Genomic DNA, 18,298 nt, shown 5'->3' with positions numbered 1-18,298 from the left:
AACAATTGCCCCCAAAATATAAGGAGTATTTATGTAATATAAACGAGTTATATTTTGCGGGTCTTATCTATAACTAACTCAACGGATATATAGCCGTTAAGATGGAACTATCCATTGTGATCTGACGTCATGGAGGTGACAACCCTGCACAATCATGATTATAAATAGAGATAGGGATAGAATCGTTTGCATTTAAATTCAAGAACTCTTCCCTTTATAACCGCGACCAGAGGATTGAACAGGTATTCCCCTTTATCTTCTTCTTGCTTGCTCTGTATCTCTTTCTCTTTCCATTGTTCTGTAAAAGATGTTGCTCCGGAACTCTCCCTGCAAGGATCCTAAGAAGGACAGCCCCTTGAAAGGTCAAGGGATCATCAAAGATTCCCCCACCGAGAGGTGTTGTTTTACAGACCCTCAAATCGACAAAATCCGTCATTGCTTTCCGGCGAACACCCTTTTCAAGCCTTTTAGCCCTACCGCTTTGAGTGATTTCATCTCTGAGACTTGGATAGCTTTCCCGGTCACTCCTTTCATGATAGGATACTCGTATCCTTTCCCTCAGTTCACCCAATCCTTTTTCTCCCTTTTTCTCCCTTTCCCTCAGTTCACCCAATTCTTTTTCTCCCTTTCATGTGTATAACACCCTCCAGATCATCGGCATAGCCTAGATATAGCAGATGCCGGTAAGGGAGAAAAAGGATTGGGTGAACTGAGGGAAAGGGAGAAAAAGGGAGAAAAAGGATTGGGTGAACTGAGGGAAAGGATACGAGTATCCTATCATGAAAGGAGTGACCGGGAAAGCTATCCAAGTCTCAGAGATGAAATCACTCAAAGCGGTAGGGCTAAAAGGCTTGAAAAGGGTGTTCGCCGGAAAGCAATGACGGATTTTGTCGATTTGAGGGTCTGTAAAACAACATCTCTCGGTGGGGGAATCTTTGATGATCCCTTGACCCTTCAAGGGGCTGTCCTTCTTAGGATCCTTGCAGGGAGAGTTCCGGAGCAACATCTTTTACAGAACAATGGAAAGAGAAAGAGATACAGAGCAAGCAAGAAGAAGATAAAGGGGAATACCTGTTCAATCCTCTGGTCGCGGTTATAAAGGGAAGAGTTCTTGAATTTAAATGCAAATGATTCTATCCCTATCTCTATTTATAATCATGATTGTGCAGGGCTGTCACCTCCATGATGTCAGATCGCAACGGATAGTTCCATCTTAACGGCTATATATCTGTTGAGTTAGTTATAGATAAGACCGGCAAAATATAACTCGTTTATATTACATAAATACTCCTTATATTTTGGGGGCAATTGTTAGGGCTGGATTTTTATGACCTATGATCCTTACATGATATCCTAACAAGTGATCCTTGTTTCCTTGGCAGATAGTGATCCTCAGAAGAGCTCCAGGATCAGGATCACGGAACATCCTAAGGATCCTCATACTAACGTTTGTTCTTTTTGAATTTAATGTTGTTTTGCAGGAATTACGAGTTGGACTTGGTCTTAGCAACGTTAACAAGGAATCTGTCACACTAATTTCGCACTTGCACAATCAAAGATGGACGTTATGGAGAATATGGAAACTTAGCACAATTCAAGGGCAATTAGTTAGGCTAAATTTACTTCTATTCCTAAAGGGGTAACGAGCTAGTAGTTAAGTGATTTACCTAAAATACGACCACACACACTTATATAAAGGGCACTCATCGGCATTTGGAAGACACAACACACTTCTCACACGCTTTAGAATACGATACTATAGTGATCCTTGTACCTAGCTCGTTACCATCCGAAGTTGTAACCATTATTTGTTATATTAAAGTTTGGTGATCGGTAGTTTCCATCACCCGAGGTTTTTTATGCCGGAGATCATTCATTGATCAAGGGCTTTTTCCTCGTATAAATCCTTGTGTCACTTGTGCATTTTACATTTGAGTGATCCTTCACTTTGTTCATCATACCAAGCATCATTCCCCGTTTACATAAAGTTTGGTTGCATTATCTTTAAGTGATTTTTTGACCAAAACAGTTTGGCGCCCACCGTGGTGCAATTGGTGCTTCAATTCTGAGAAATTTTGTTCATTTCATTTATTTCGGTTCATTACCTTCAACCATATGGCTTCTCCAGCGAAGAAGACTCCAAGCTCTATGTCGGCGGTCACTTTTTCACAGGGCACTCCGCCTTTGCATCATCTCCCTATTGCATTCCAGAAGAATGCTGAGAATTCTCCGAAATAGACAACCCCCGTTTTCACAAAACGAACTGTTGTTTCTTCCTCTACACTTACTAACAGCGATTTTTATGCTTTGATTGTGCAGATGAAGGATCACATGCAGCAGGTCAAAACTAATGGCAGGATCCTTCGTGAAATTGATAAAATCAGCAGAGGATCACTCCCCTTTGATGTCGTGGTCGCTGAATTTCGACACTCCGGTCATAACTTCCCAGAACTTTGCAGCTCCACATGTCCAATACCAGGGTGGATCAACAGGAATACGTTCTGGATCATCGGCAATTTCTCAGATTCAAGGATCCTCTCGGGTTCAAGGATCCTCTCAGGTTCAAGGATCCTCTCAGGTTCAAGGCTCCTCTCAGATTCAAGGATCCTCTTGGGTTCAAGGATCCTCTCAGGTTCAAGGATCCTCTCAGGTTCAAGGTTCCTCCTTCCAGAGTTTAGGTGACAAGGTTAGGTGGCCAAGGAAGAATGACACACTGTCTGCCACCGAAGACGAATCGAAATGGTGTGCTTACCATGGGTATTCTGGTCATCTCATAGATTAGTGCATAGCATTTAGGAAGGAGATAGGTTATCTTTAGAGCAAAGGATACTTAAAGGAATTGCTTGGAAGGAAAAAGTCAAGGATCAAGTATCCTGAGAAAATTCCTGAAAAAGCTCCTCCTCCACCATCCGATGCTTGAATCATCCATTTCATCCCCGGAGGTTCTCAGCAGCTAAGATACGTGTAAAGGAAACAAAGATGGAGAATGGGGGCAAACCTGTTCGGACCTCCATCCTTACCCAGCAGAAAGTGATATCATATGATGAGGATAACTGTGCGGACATTCAGGATCCTCATCACGACGGTGTAGTTATTACATTATTTATATCTAACCATTTTGTTCGCAGGATTCTCATTGATGGGAAAAGCTCAGTGAACATAATCCAGTTGGATGTCCTCGATAGAATGGACATCCTTGAATCCGATATTGTCCAAAGATCATCTGTCCTTGTGGGATTCAGTGGAGAGACAAAGATTACATTGGGGGACACCAAACTTCCTATCTACATAGAGGGAGTAAATTATGTAAAAAAAAAAAAATTCTATGTTATCGATTGCTTATCTTGCTGTAATGTTATCTTTGGCAGGCCATGGATACACGATATGAAGGCAATCCCTCTCAACATATCATCAATGTGTCAAGGTCCCAACTCTATGAGATATGGTGAAGATAGAAAGTGATCAGCATGAGGCAAAAAACTATTACACTTCTTCAAAAGAAGCCAGCCTCCAAGGAGCAAGACATCATGGAGGCAAGAGAGCAAGACGTCAAGGATACTATGTTGAACTCAGAGGATCCTGAATCCAAAATTTTTATAGGATCTGGGATCCTAGACAGTATTTAGCAGGATTTAGTATCCTTCTTGGAAAAAAGAAAATCTACCTTCGCTTGGAAACATGAAGATATGACAGGTATATCTAAGGATATTATCACTCATAAACTTGGCATTGACAGGTCATTCAAACCAATCCACCAAAAAAGGAGAAAGTTTGCACTTGAAAGGAATGCCTTTATCCAAGAAGAGGTAGACAAATTGCTCAAGACAAGTTTGAGTGGACTGATAGGCATGAAGCTGCACTTAACGTTCTTAAGGATCATCTATCCTCAGCACCAGCCCTGATGAAACCAGAAAATGGAGAATCGTTATCCTTATACTTAGCTATTTCAGCTAAAGTAGTAAGTGTGATCCTAGTTAAGGATCATGAAGGCACTCAACATCCGGTATACTATGTAAGTAAAATTCTACTTGATGCTGAGGCCAGGTATTCTCATTTGAAGAAATTAATTCTTGATTTAATTATGGCTTCTGCTAAACATGGACATTATTTTGAGACTCACACCATTATTGTGAAAACTAACATTTCTATCAAGAATGTTCTCAGGAAAACTGAAATAGCAGGTAGAATGGCAAAGTGGATAGTCAAGCTTAATGCATATGACATTAAGTATGAACCTAGGACTGTCATCAAGTTCGAAGCTTTAGCTGACTTTGTGGCTGATTTCAGTAGTGATCTACAAAGGGAAGCTGAATTAGAAGTTCAACAACTTGAGAAGACCAAGGATCCTTGGACACTCTTCATGGATGGAGCTTCAAATGTTAAAGGAACTGGACAAAGCACACTACTAAAATTGCCACAGGGGAACATTATACCCCAATCCATTGCATGTGAATTCCAAACCACTAATCATGAGGCAGAGTATGAGGCCTTGATAGCAGGTTTGGAATTAGCTAATAATATGAGGATCAGTCAGGAAACTGGCAGATTCTTTTGCTTTTTCAGTCTACCACAGGTACCCAGGGAAGAAAATAACTAACCTTGGATCATTCCTAAAGATGCCAGAAGATGTGAAAAATACTCATTACCCATGTTTTAACTCCTGCAATTGAGGATCATATAGCCATGGAGATAGTGGAGGATTCTGCAATCATACCTGGTGATCCTGCACAGTCGAATTCAGGATCCTGCATCCTTCCAATGCTAAGATATATACAACAGGGAGAGATCCCTACAAGACAAAATCCTAAAGCTTTCAAAGTCAAGGAGACTGTGGAAACCACACTGGGGGCAAAGCACTATTCTCAAGGATCCTTAGAACAGGATACTATTGGCCTACCATGAAGACGTATGCTGTGGAATACACAAAGAAGTGTGATGCTTGTCAAAGACACAGTAATATTCTACACTAACCAACATAACATCTGCATCCTAAGAAGAAGCTTTCGCTCAAAGTCAGAAAAAAGGAAATGGCCAGTTATCAACAAAGAATGGTTGGAGCGTACAACAAGAATGTCAGGATTAGAAGATTTCAAGTTGATGATTTTGTGATAAGAAAAGCATTCCAGAACACTACAAATCCTTCTGATGGCGAGCTAGCACCAAAGTGGGAAGACCCCTATCTAATTGAAGCTGAATCAGGAAAGAGGGCACATCATTTGTTAACAATGGATGGTGATCTCCTACCAAGAGCTTGGAATGCTGTTCATTTCAAAAAATACTTTAAGTAAGAAGGATCATGGATCCTCAGCGATACCGGTATTCTGATTAAGGATCCAGGATCCTCAAAGGATATATAATTCTACATTTGGTAACACATTACTTTCATTTTCATTTTCATTCATTTTATACTTATTACTTATCATAAGTTAAAGATGTTAATCGGTTAACATCTATTTTCACAAAGTTTAAGCTTTTGCAGAGTTGTTATCATTTTACAGAAGATCAAAGTGGTTGGCCAACCCTCCAAAGTTTTGGGCTTGTCCCCAGTTTCGCCTGTAGCGCACGATGATCCTGGTATAGTTCACGTCTTTGGGGCCAGTACCCGCTTTAGGGGCTGATAACTCCATCGTACTGGCTATACCTAGGATCCTACGTATAATGGTAGACGTACCATACATCCGTTCCTAAGGTTTCTAACGTTTTTACGTTAGCTAAGGTTTTGGCATTTTCATGTCACTAAGTTTGGATAGTCGCCAGTGAGGGCCATACTCTAGTTTACATACGATCCTTGGGCTTGTCCCTAGTTATCCTTGGGCTTGTCCCCAGTTATCCTTTGGGCTTGTCCCCAGTTACTAACTTATCTCTTATATTGGCTTAGTCCCAAGTTATATTCTGTTTTCAGGTTTTCAAAGTCAAACAATTAAGGATCCTCAATCCTTATTATCCATTGAAGTTTTTCTTATGGTTATCCTGATTAAAGGTTAGGATCCTAACTTGGATTCTCAGGTATGATCCTTAACTGTTTTGATTACATTCATTATTTTGAATAACCCTTACACTTTGACAACTAAACCTATGATCCTCAAAATTAACTACTTTTTGGAAGTTTTCGACTATAGGATATTTGATCCTGGATCATATCCTAAGTTTCTTAACTTTTCTTACTCAGACAAACATAAATCAAAACAATTGGAAATTAAAAGGATAAACAAGGGTAACAACACAAGATAAGCCAAAAGAGATTAGAGTTATTTTATTAACAAAAGTTTAAACCATCAAAGTTGTCAAAATTGCCAACCCACGTTTCTACCAGCAAAACGTGGCCCGTCCAAATGGGTTGGCAACGGGTGTCCATTGTTTGTGCGGTCATAGCATGCAGGAAATTAAAGGCGGCAGGATCACAATGGCTCCATCCCCCAAACAGAGGATCCCTCCACCATTTGTAATCCTACCTATTGTTTTGGTCAAAAATCACTTAAAGATAATGCAACCAAACTTTATGTAAACGGGGAATGATGCTTGGTATGATGAACAAAGTGAAGGATCACTTAAATGTAGAATGCACAAGTGACACAAGGATTTATACGAGGAAAAAGCCCTTGATCAATGAATGATCTCCGGCATAAAAAACCTCGGGTGATGGAAACTACCGATCACCAAACTTCAATATAACAAATAAAGGTTACAACTTCGGATGGTAACGAGCTAAGTACAAGGATCACTATAGTATCGTGTGTCAAAGTGTGTGGGAAGTGTGTTGTGTTCTCCGAATGTGGAAGAGTGCTATTTATACAAGTGTAAATGTTCGTATTTTATGTAAATAACCTAACTATTAGCTCGTTACCCCTTTAGGAATAGAAGTAAATCTAGCCTAAATTATCGCCCTTAAATTATGCTGAGTTTCCATATCGTCCACAACGTCCATCTTTGATTATGCACATGCCAAAGTAGCGTGACAGGTTCCTTGTTTACGTTGTGAAGAGCGGATCCTACTCGAAATTCCTGCAAGACAACATTAAATCCAAAGAGAACAATCGTTAGTATGAGGATCCCTAGGATACTCCGTGATCCTGATCCTGGAACTCTTCTGAGGATCACTATCTGTCAAAGAAACAAGGATCACTGGTTAGGATCACATGTAAGGATCATAAGTCATAAAAATCCAGCCCTAACAATTGCCCCCAAAATATAAGGAGTAATATTGTAAATAAGCGAGTTGTATTTTGTTTGATCTTATCCGCAACAAGTTAACGGATAACTAGCCGTTGGAGACGGACTAGCCGTTGCAAGCCTTACGTCACAGAAGTGACAGCCCTGCAAATCATCATTATAAATAGGAGTTAGAGATAGGATCAATTTGCATTTAAATTCAAGAGAGACTCCCTTTATATTCTCGTCCGAAGATCAATCAGGTATCTCTTTTCCTCTTTCTTCCTTCTCTTACTCTGTTTTTTTATCTCTTTCCATCATTCTGCAAAGATGTTGCTCCGGAACTCCCCGCACAAGGATCCTAAGAAGAACAGTCCCTTGAAGGGTCAAGGGATCATCAAGGATTCTCCTACTGAGAGGTGCTGTTTTACCGACTCTCAGATCGACAAAATTCGTCATTGCTTTCCGGCGAACACCCTTTTCAAATCTTTCACTCCTACTGCTTTGAGTGATTTTATTTCTGATACTTGGGTAGCTTTTCCTGTTACTCCGTTCTTGATAGGATATTCGTATCCTTTCCCACAGTTCACTCAATCCTTCTTCTCTCTCACCGGCATCTGCTATATCCAAGCCATGCCCATGATCTGGAGGGTGTTATATACCCTTGAGAGGATCATTGAACAAGAGGGGATAGACCTTGGTATGGCGGAGCTGGCTGAGATGTATGATCTTACCACTTTCGGATCCCATCGCTATTTGTTTAAGCGAAAAACTGGGGAGGATCACCCTGTCTTCAAAGTTACCAAGAATGACACGAACTGGAAGCGACGGTTCTTTTTCGTTAGGAGAGATACCGTCCCTGATGGGGAGGATCTGCCCAAAGAGTGGGCTACTCATGGTAGGATAGAGGATCCTGGAAGGATCATCATAAGACCTGTTCCTTAGGATGAGGATCACTGATATTTTTTTTGTTTATTGTGCAGCTATCTCCATCTCTCGTCTGAAGTTGACACCTGCTGCAAAAGAGAGACTTTTGGCCTTCAAGAAGCTTGATCCGGAGACAAGAACTTTCCAGGTTGCTACCCAAGATTCCCAAGAAGTATCCTCTGCCTCTGTCACAATGTCAAGTAAGTATCCTCATTTAGAAAGTAATTCTATGTAGGATTTTCAAGTTTAATTAGAATACTGATCTTATTTTGGTTGTGTAGGTGCTGGAAAATCTTCTAAGTCTGCCTCAAAGTTTGGCATTGATGATCTTGCTAATGTCAAATCTGCAAGGAAGAAGACTCCTGCTGCCAGCCCAACTGCTTCAGCCCCTAAAGCACCTATTAGGGGTAAAGGAAAGAAGAGAAAGGCCTCTGAGGATTTACAAGGCCTGCCCCTGCTCCGCCAACAGTTTCTGGACTACTTCAACGAGGTAAGGATCACTGCCCCTGTTTGTTATCCTGACAGTTTTGAGGATCACTTGTTTATGACGTTATGCCTTGTTTTCCTTGCAGAAATTTGCTGAAATAGAGACTTATGTTGGCCACGTCGACGATCAAGATCGCCAAATTGCTGACCTCCAACAGATGGGTGTGCTGAAGGATCTCAAGATTGCTGATCTTGAGAAGGAGCTCCGGGCTACCAAGGATGAAGCTGCCAAAATGCTGATCAACTTTGATTATGAGAAGCATGACATTACCCAGGATGCCAAGGTCTTTGCTGCGATAACCATGTATAAGATCCAGCTGCAGATGGCTGCGGAGGCTCAGGATCCTGCCTTCGACAAGAGCACATGGGACGTGGAGGGCTGGAAGGCGAGGCTGGCAGAGTTGGAGGATGATGAGGAGGCTGAGGAGATCCCAATGCTTGAAGGTGGTGATGCTGGCAAGGATCAGGGTGGAGAGGCAAGTGGAGCTGGTGGTGATGGTGCAGCGAAGGTTTGAGCTGCAGGATTGGGCGATGAAGGAAACTTCTAGACATAGCCGGAGCCCAATTTTTTTGTGTTTGTTGATGTTTTTAAACAAATATGGTTTGTAACTTTGAACAATAGTTTTAGGATTAAGGATCCAGGATCCTTCAGACAATAGGTAGGATTGCAAATGGTGGAGGGATCCTCTGTTTGGGGGATGAAGCCATTGTGATCCTGCCGCCTTTTATTTACCTGCATGCTATGACCGCACAAACAATGGACACCCTTTGCCAACCCATGTGGACGGGCCACGTTTTGCTGGTAGAAACGTGGGTTGGCAATTTTGACAACTTATGAAGGGTTTTAAACCTTTGTTAATAAAATAACTCTGATCTTTTTGGCTTATCTTGTGTTGTTATCCTTTTAATTTCCAATTGTTTTGATATATATTTGCCTGAGTGAGAAAGGTTAAGTAAATTATGTTTAAGAAATTTAGGATATGATCCTGGACCAAATATCCTATAATCAAAAATTTTTAAAGTAGTTCATTTTAAGGATCATAGGTTCAGTTGTCAAAGTCTAAGGTTTATTCGAACAATTAATGAATGAAATTGAAAATAGTTGAGGATCATACCTGAGGATCCAAGTTAAGATCCTAACCTTTAATCAGGATAACCATAAGTGAAACTTTAGTGGATAATAAGGATTAAGGATCCTTAATTGTTTAACTTTGAAAACCTGAAAAGTAGAACATAACTTGGGACTAAGCCAATATAAAAGATAAGTTAGTAACTGGGGGCAAGCCCAAAGAATAACTGGGGACAAGCCCAAAGGATCACTTGGGACAAGCCCGAAGGATAACTGGGGACAAGCCCAAAGGATAACTGGGGACAAGCCCAAGGATCGTATGTAAACTGGAGTATGGCCCTTACTGGCGACTATCCAAACTTAGTGACATGAAAATGCCAAAACCTTAGCTAACGTGAAAACGTTAGAAACCTTAGGAACGGATGTATGGTACGTCTACCATTATACGTAGGATCCTAGGTATAGCCAGTACGATGAGGTTATCAGCCCCTGGAGTGGGTACTGGTCCCAAAGACATGAACTATACCAGGATCATCGTGCGCTACAGGCGAAAACTGGGGACAAGCCCAAGGATAACTGGGGTTGAACCCAAGGATCTGTGATGCTTTTTGAAGACTATCAACATTGTGCAAAGGATACCTGTACTTATCAGAACTCGAAATCTCGTGAGAGAAGGATGAAGGATACATGATCCTTATCCTCAGGTAAAAATAAGAAAATGGAATAGTTTAGGATTAGGACTTTACCAGAGTAAGGATCATCGGTATCACTGGGATCCTTCGAGGATGCTTTCAATGTAAGGATCATATGTGCCAGGAGGATCCTGTTCACACGAAATATTTCTTTAGGTGAACAGCATTCCAGGCTCTCGGTAACAAATTTCCTTCCATGGTTAGCAATCTATATGCCCCCTTTCCTGCTTCAGCTTCAATCAAGTAAGGGCCTTCCCACTTTGGTGCTAATTTCCCATCAGCAGGATTGATGGTATTTTGGAATGCTTTTCTCAATACCATATCCCCCACTTGGAATTTCCTTATCCTGACATTTTTGTTGTAAGTACCAGCCATTCTTTGTTGGTAGCTTGCCATCCTTATCCTAGCCAGATCCCTGATTTCCTCAATAGTATCCAAGTCCTGAGCCAAGTTTGCAGCATTCTCTTCAGGATCACGAGTACTTGTTCTAGCAGTTGGAACCACCATTTCTGTTGGGATCACTGCTTCTGCCCCAAACACCAAAGAGAAGGGTGTTTGACCAGTAGCATTCTTGGGAGTTGTCCTATCAGCCCAAAGCACATAAGGCAATTTCTCTGCCCATTTCCCCTTCTTGGATCCAAGTTTCTTCTTCAGATTGTTGATGATGATCTTGTTGGATGATTCTGCCTGACCATTAGCTTGTGGATGGACTGGTGTTGATGTTATCATCTTAATTCCCCAACTGTCACAAAAGTTAGTAGTCCTGCTCCCAATAAATTAGGAACCATTATCACATACAATTTCAGAAGGAATGGCAAATCTGGTTATAATGTTTCTCTTAATAAAGGATATAACTTCCTTTTCTCTGACTTGGGCAAAAGCTTCAGCCTCTATCCACTTGGAGAAGTAGTCAGTCATGGCAAGCATAAATACTTTTCCACCAGGTGCTTTAGGGAGCTTGCCAACTATATCCATTCCCCATCTCATGAATGGCCAAGAGGATGGTATAGGATGTAGAAATTCAGCCGGCTGATGAAGGATATTGCTGTGTCTTTGACAAGGATCACACTTCTTAGCATACTCCACATCATCCCTTTTCATAGTTGGCCAGTAGTATCCTGTCCTTAAGATCCTTGAGAATAATGCTCTGCCCCCAGTGTGGTTTCCACAATCTCCCTCATGGAAGTCTTTTAACACTTCTTGGACTTCAGGATCCTCGATACATCTTAAATATGGTCCTGCAAGAGATCGTTTATATAGCACATTATTTAAGATTGTGAATTGGGATACCTTAATCCTGAAAGCCCTATGATTTTCTCCCATAGGAATCTCCCCGTGTTGTAAGTGTTTTGGTCAAAAATCACACAAGGATAATGCAACCAAACTTTATGTAAACGGGGAATGATGCTTGGTATGATGAACAAAGTGAAGGATCACTTAAATATAAAATGCACAAGTGACACAAGGATTTATACGAGGAAAAAGCCCTTGATCAATGAATGATCTCCGGCATAAAAAACCTCGGGAGATGGAAACTACCGATCACCAAACTTCAATATAACAAATAAAGGTTACAACTTCGGATGGTAACGAGCTAAGTACAAAGATCACTATAGTATCGTGTGTCAAAGCGTGAGGGAAGTGTGTTGTGTCTTCCGAATGTGGAAGAGAGCTATTTATACAAGTGTGAGTGGCCCTATTTTAGGTAAATAGACTAACTATTAGCTCGTTACCCCTTTAGGAATAAAAGTAAATCTAGCCTAAATTATCGCCCTTAAATTATGCCGAGTTTCCATATCGTCCCCAACGTTCATCTCTGATTAAGAATATGCCAAAGTTGTAAAGACGAGTCCCTTGTTTACGTTGCTAAGAGCGGATCCTGCCAGACATTCCTGCAAGATAACATTAAATCCAATGAAAACAACTGTTAGTATGAGGATCCCTGTGATGGTCCGTGATCCTGATCCTGGAACTCTTCTGAGGATCACTATCTGCCAAAGAAATAAGGATCACTGGTTAGGATCATATGTAAGGATCATAAGTCATAAAAATCCAGCCCTAACAATTGCCCCCAAAATATAAGGAGTAATATTGTAAATAAACGAGTTGTATTTTGTTTGATCTTATCCTCAACAAGTTAATCGAATAACTAGCCGTTAGAGATGGACTAGCCGTTGCGAACCTTACGTCACAGAAGTGACAGCCCTGCAAATCATCATTATAAATAGGTGTTAGAGATAGGATCAATTTGCATTTAAATTCAAGAGAGACTCCCTTTATATTTTCGTCCGAAGATCAATCAGGTATCTCTTTTCCTCCTTCTTCCTTCTCTTACTCTGTTTTTCTATTTCTTTCCATTATTCTGCAAAGATGTTGCTCCGGAACTCCCCGCACGAGGATCCTAAGAAGAGCAGTCCCTTGAAGGGTCAAGGGATCATCAAGGATTCTTCAACTGAGAGGTGTTGTTTTACCGACTCTCAGATTGATAAAATTCGTCATTGCTTTTCGGCGAGCACCCTCTTTAAATCTTTTGATCCTACCGCTTTAAGTGACTTCATCTCTGATACTTGGGTAGCCTTTCCTGTTACTCCGTTCTTGATAGGATATTCATATCCTTTCCCTCAATTCACCCAGTCCTTCTTTTCCCTTACCGGCATCTCCTACATCCAGGCCATGCCAATGATCTGGAGGGTTTTATATACCCTTGAAAGGATCATTGAGCAGGAAGGGATTGACTTAGGGATGGCGGAGCTGGCTGAGATGTATGATCTTACCACTTTCGGACCCCATCGTTATCTGTTTAAGCGAAAAGCTGGAGAGGATCATCCTGTCTTCAAGGTGACCAAGAACGACACAAACTGGAAGCGTCGGTTCTTCTTTGTTAGGAGGGATACCATCCCAGATGGGAAGGATCTGCCCAAAGAGTGGGCTACTCATGGTAGGATAGAGGATCCAGGAAGGATCACCATAAGATTTGTTCCCTAGGATGAGGATCACTAATATTTTCTTGTTTATTGTGCAGCTATCTCCATTTCTCGTCTGAAGTTGACACCTGCTGCAAAAGAGAGACTTTTGGCCTTCAAGAAGCTTGATCCGGAGACAAGAACTTTCCAGGTTGCTACTCAAGATTCCCAAGAAGTATCCTCTGCCTATGTCACAATGTCAAGTAAGTATCCTTATTTAGAAAGTAATTCTATGTAGGATTTTCAAGTTTAATTAGAAAACTTATCTTATTTTGGTTGTGTAGGTGCTGGAAAATCTTCTAAGTCTGCCTCAAAGTTTGGCATTGATGATCTTGCTAATGTCAAATCTGCAAGGAAGAAGACTCCTACTGCCAACCCAACTGCTTCAGCCCCTAAAGCACCTATTAGGGGTAAAGGAAAGAAGAGAAAGGCCTCTGAGGATCTACAAGGCCTGCCCCTGCTTCGCCAACAGTTTCTGGACTACTTCAACGAGGTAAGGATCACTGCCCCTGTTCGTTATCCTGACAATTTTGAGGATCACTTATTTCTGACGTTATGCCTTGTTTTCCTTGCAGAAATTTGCTGAAATAGAAACTTATGTTGGCCACGTCGAGGATCAAGATCGCCAAATTGCTGACCTCCAATAGATGGGTGTGCTGAAGGATCTCAAGATTGCTGATCTTGAGAAGGAGCTCCGGGCCACCAAGGATAAAGCTGCCAGGATGCTGATCAATTTTGATTATGAGAAGCATGACATTACCCAGGATGTCAAGGTCTTTGCTGCGATAACCATGTATAAGATCCAGCTGCAGATGACTGCGGAGGCTCAGGATCCTGCCTTCGACAAAAGCACATGGGACGTGGAGGGCTGGAAGGCAAGGCTGGCAGAGTTGGAGGATGATGATGAAGCTGAGGAGATCCCAATGCTTGAAGGTGGTGATGCTGGCAAGGATCAGGGAGAAGCAAGTGGAGCTGGTGGTGATGGTGCAGCGAAGGTTTGAGCTGCAGAATTGGGCGATGAAGGAAACTTCTAGACATAGCCGGAGCCCAATTTTTTGTGTTTGTTGATGTTTTTAACGATGATGGTCTGTAACTCTGAACAATAGTTTTAGGATTAAGGATCCAGGATCCTTCAGACAATAGGTAGGATTGCAAATGGTGGAGGGATCCTCTGTTTGGGGGATGAAGCCATTGTGATCCTGCCGCCTTTATATCCCTGCATTACTTTTGAACCTATTATCATGGACACCCTTTACCTACCCCAGCGGACGGGCCACATATTGCTGGTAGATGCTTGGGGTAGGTAATTTTGACAACCTTTGAAGGGTTAATCCTTTCGTTAATAAATAAAATCTTAAACTTTTGTCGCTTATCTTGTGTTATTATCCTTTTTATTTTCAATTGTTTTGACACATGTTTGTTTGAGTAAGAAAAGTTGAGCAAATTATGTTTAAGAAATTTAGGATATGATCCCGGATCAAATATCCTATAATCGAAAATTTTCAAGGTAGTTTATTTTAAGGATCATAGGTTCAGTTGTCAAGGTCTAAAGGTTATTCAAATGAATAATGAAATTAAAAATAGTTAAGGATCATACCTGAGGATCCAAGTTAGGATCCTAATGATGTGCGTTAGGTGTAATATAAATTAGATGAGTATTTAAGCCCTTTTTACACTTTTAGCCAAGTTTTAAATTTATAAAACACGATATTCACTAACACTAAACACACATATGGGCAAGTGCACCCATCGTGGACGTAGTATAGTGTTGATAAGATACCGAGGTCGTCCAAGGACACAAGAGCTTTTAGTATCGGTTTATCCTCAACGTCTAATCAAATCAAAAAGTGAGAAAAATGTTTTAAACTAAGAAAAATAAAAACTAACTAAATGCTGAAAAGTAAAATAAAATAAAAACAGATAGACAAGATGAATCACTTGGATCCGACACGTGTATTAGTATAACCTTTGATTATTTTTGCACTTTTGCACTTGTTTAAGAGATTATCTTAGTTATTGTAGTAGGCCCCTCTTTTGAAGGCGACGTTACCCTCAACCCAGTAGTTTGAGTCAGCAAGGATACAATCCTAAAGGGTCGGATTATTGAAAGATAATGAATTAAGTTATTAATGCAAATTGTGGTAGGCCCCGCTTTTGGCGGTGACGTTACCCTCGGCTAAGTAGTCTAAGTCAGCAGGGATACAGTACCTTAAATAGCCGGGTTATAGTATTAATAGTAGTTAACTTATGAGGGGGTCAAAGAGTTTGGATCCCCGCCATCCAATACCTATGGGCATTGAAGGAGATCCTACTAAATTTGACCCAGGTCCCAAGCAGGACCTCTAAACGCTGAACAAGGGCAAGACCCTTACCAAACCGTTCCCTTAACCCCCGACCAGGTAGCCAACATACCTCCATATAGACCGTGGAGATATGAATGGTGAAAATCTTTTATTTTATATAGACAGTAAAATAATGCCAAGACACCACGGACAAACGATAAGGAAAGATCACCTTCAACATAAGTAACTAGTTACTAAAGTCATTAATACAAAACCAAATAAAAAGTGCAAAAGATTAAAAATAAAAAGTATTATACTAAACACTTGTCTTCACCAAGTGATGTAAGAGACTTAGGTAAACATGGCCTTGATTGTCAAGAACTCTTACGATCAATCTTGGATCCCGAGACGACTCACACACTCTACGATGGACAATGGATGATGGTGGTGGATGATGGTGTTATGGTGGTGGTGGGTGGTGGATGAAGTGTGAGAGAGGTGGTGTGCCAAGGGATGAGAGAGAATGAAACCAAGCTCCTCTATTTATAGGCTGAACAGAAGGCTGGACACGGCCCCGTGTCCGCTGGACACGGCCCCGTGCCCGTCTGACATTCTCTCTCTTCATTAATTGTAATTGCGAATTACAATTAATGCGCCTGCTGTACTTTCACCACGCCCCCGTGCCCGCTGGACACGGCCCCGTGGTGGGTAATGGAAGCTTCTACTGGTTTGTCTTTTCTACTGCTTCCTGGGCACGCCCCCGTGTTCGCTGGACACGGGGCGTGTTCAGACTCTGTTTCTTCTCCTTTGCCTTGGGAGGTGCCGTTGAGGGTCCGGGCAGTCCACTTTTGTTCCTTTTCTTGTATTTTTGCTAGAATTAGTTGTCTTTTTGCTTCTTTTGTGATTTTGAGCTCATTTCATCCTGAAAATACAAAAGGAAGACAAAAACACTCTTTTTCCAACATTAGTACTTAAAAAGGGTTAGTTTTATGCCTTAATTGATGTGATTTATATGTTGCATTTTACACACATCAAATACCCCCACACTTGAACTTTTGCTTGTCCTCAAGCAAAACTCTCTAAATGTGGCTTACACTCCCAAATGGAATAGGTAGAAGAGAAGGTTTTTAGCTTGTCCTAGAGTGTCGGGAATCCAAGGTCTTTGTAAGTTTTATTTATTTACAATCATATTCGTTATGATTTAATTTGAACTTTTCATAAGATAAATTACTTATTTGGGCATAACATGCCTTATTAAAATTCCATTTATATACGAGTTCACATACCTCACGGGAGATCACTCAACACTCGGCCGAAGGTGTATATTTTAGTGAATCACTCGAGAGCGGCATGGAACTTACGCCTTCCATAGGCTTGCCAAGCAATCAATCCTTCTCCTTTTTAACTTTTTACCTTTGTAAATATCAAGAGGACTTTTGGGGTGAAGGGTTAGGCTTGGGTTAAAGGTGGGTGGTTGGGTTAGTGGTTAGTAAAAAGGGCGAAAATCGTAAAAAGCGTCGGTTTTCGTAAAATGCCTTGTTTTTAGCGACTTTTTTTTTTTGAAGTATTTCTCCAAACAAGCTTTTTTAAATAGCTTTTGTTTGTTTTTGACTTCATCACTATTGTTTTTGTTTTTTGTTTTTTTTTTTTTACGTCACATGAAAGGGCAAGTTTACGAAAAACCGAGCTTGTTACTAAAATAAAGGGTGAAAAATAAAAAAGGTTTTTGGTGGGTAAAAAGGGTTTTTGGGGTAATGAAATGAAAGGTTTAGGCTCAAAGGGGCTATCTAGGGGGATTTTTGGGTAGGTGATAAAAAAAATGAAAAATAATGGTTTTGAAAGAAAAATGGTTAGTCCTAATGCCTCCATCATTTACTTACTTGGGTTTAAGTTGGTAAGGACCGGGAATGTATCGTCGTGGCAAGTTCTAGATTTGTAAGAACCAAGCGGCTATTCACACAAGAAACGAAAAATGAGCATTTAGTCTAAAGATGTGTATATTTTTATGCTCAATAAAGGCTCAAAACTCACTTTTGTGGGAATGGGTTTTTAATGTGATCAAGTATATATAATCAAATTTTTAACTAAGCTTGTTATGCCGTTTCATAATTTTCTTATGTTGGTTCTTTTTTTATCACGACGCTATCGGTTGTAAACTTGTAAAAATATAACCTTTTTAGAACTTGTTATTCCCAACTTAAACTAAGACAAGTAAATAAAAAAAAAGTTTTTGAAAAAATTTGGGGTGTTTAGCGGTTCAATAGAGTTTTGTGTAAGGCTTGTGTTTAGGATTTTGCAAAATTCCAAGGTTTTAGCATCCCCCCCACACTTAAATTACACATTGTCCTCAATGTGTCCAAAAATAATGTTTTTGGTTGATTAGAATGTGTAAAAGTGGGTTTAAAAGCAAAGTTTTGTGTTACTGGCATCCTGGACACGGCCCCGTGTTGACCGGGCACGGCCCCGTGGTCAAGTGCCAGTAACAAAAATTAGAGAATAGAAACAGAAGCCTGGACACGGGGGCGTGTCCGCTGAACACGGCCCGTGTCCAGTTACCTGAACTGGGTGATTTTCTGCAGGGGGCTCAGCACGGGGCCGTGTTGGTTGAGCACGGCCCGTGTTGAGCCTTCTGTGATGGAGATTTTTATCGGGTTGCTCTGTTCTTCTTGCATGGTTCCATTTTTCTCGTTCCCTTTTTCATCCATTACCACCATGAGTGTGTTTTATTCT

This window comes from Helianthus annuus, chromosome 4 (genome assembly GCF_002127325.2).
Source record: "Helianthus annuus cultivar XRQ/B chromosome 4, HanXRQr2.0-SUNRISE, whole genome shotgun sequence".
Taxonomy (NCBI): Eukaryota; Viridiplantae; Streptophyta; class Magnoliopsida; order Asterales; family Asteraceae; genus Helianthus; species Helianthus annuus.
This window is presented reverse-complemented; position numbering follows the sequence as displayed.